The 1,365-nt window shown below is 36.8% G+C and overlaps 1 protein-coding gene across 1 annotated transcript in view; it reads right to left on the bottom strand.

Annotated features, from left to right (window-relative positions):
- ANO3 (anoctamin 3) overlaps positions 1–1,365 on the bottom strand; it is a 245,710-nt gene that overhangs the window by 79,549 nt on the left and 164,796 nt on the right. The gene's annotated exons all lie outside the window — the stretch shown is intronic.

Here is a 1,365-nt window from a genome sequence, read left to right as displayed (position 1 = left end):
GTCACACTCGGGATTACAGCTAAGGGGGTTAAGGTAGTTATATATTCCTAAAAAGAATTAACTAGCTGTTTGTACTGCAAATTTAATCATTCTCAAAGAATGTACTTAATTTATTAAAGCTCTCCAAGACTTGTGAAGATAAACCATGGAACCCTAGGGTTCCTCCCGAGGCTGCTAGGGGTTCCTTGAACAATAAGCAGTTGTAATAGTCAGGTCTGTTTAATAGGTACCAAAAGTTTTGTCTTAGGGGTTCCCCATGTTAAAAAGGTTGGAAAACACTGAGATAGATTATCATGGGAGAACATGGGTGATCCGGCAATACTGGATTGAAGTTCTTAAAAAATCTTTAGTTAGCAAATGTTTTCAATCCTGGATCCATTCCTGGTTTGAAGGATCACCTAGGTTCTCAGGCGATGGTCTATCATCTACAGTCTTGGAGTGCTTTATAAAATCAGGCCCATTGTGTTTTCTTTAGAGAGAAGGCAGGGTGCCAGGAGTCTGTTCTTCATGAAAAATAAAGGGTAAAGGATTTGCAATGTTTTGATATCTTTGAAGATATCAGAGACTAGGGTGTGGGAGGTTGGGACTGTGATTGATCGTATGGCAAAACATTGCAGCTTGGCATGGGTCTGAAACGGCCCTAACATTTCACGCAATTTGTTGATTGTATCAAAATACCAAAGTCAGTCTATTAACACATGTACAACAAGTATTAATACTTGTACATACAGTGCTTTTGTATCTATTCTCCTAATATTTCACAGGTTGATTATCCTGAGAGAGGAATAACCGACGGAGATAGTTTTATCCAATATGCCACGTGCTGATGTCCCTGCGTGACATGCATCCTACTGTGAGATATTTAACTTCCTTAATAGAATTTTAAGTTTAGTTAATTCATCTAACATTACACTTGAATTCATCAGTTGTCTTGCTGCAGCTTTCTGTAAAGTATATTGAATGTTGATCTAATTCACAGATATCCATTATCCACTATAACAAGTACTCAAACTAATGGAGCCATCATATAACGGGGTGACAAGAGAACTGTGACACCAGAAAATCTTGTTCAGATCATTGATTATACAAGCTCTAATTTCTGCAGTCAGCATTTGAATATGCTAAAGTATTGTGCTACCTAGTACTTGATGATAAGAAGAATTTATAAGTAGAAAAGAGCTCTATATTAGTGGGAAATCAAGAGGTGCCAATCTGCAGAACCATATACCGTATTTTTCGGACCATAAGACGCACCAGTTTTTTAGAGAAGGGAAATGAAGAAAAAAAAGATTCTGAAACAAATAGTGTCCTAAAATATTTTATGTGCATTAAAAACCAACATCACAGTCATAAACACATGTAATA

Source organism: Pyxicephalus adspersus, chromosome 9 (genome assembly GCF_032062135.1).
Source record: "Pyxicephalus adspersus chromosome 9, UCB_Pads_2.0, whole genome shotgun sequence".
NCBI classification, from domain to species: domain Eukaryota; kingdom Metazoa; phylum Chordata; class Amphibia; order Anura; family Pyxicephalidae; genus Pyxicephalus; species Pyxicephalus adspersus.
Note: the sequence above shows the minus strand (reverse complement) of the source record. Positions and strands in the feature narration are given on the sequence as shown.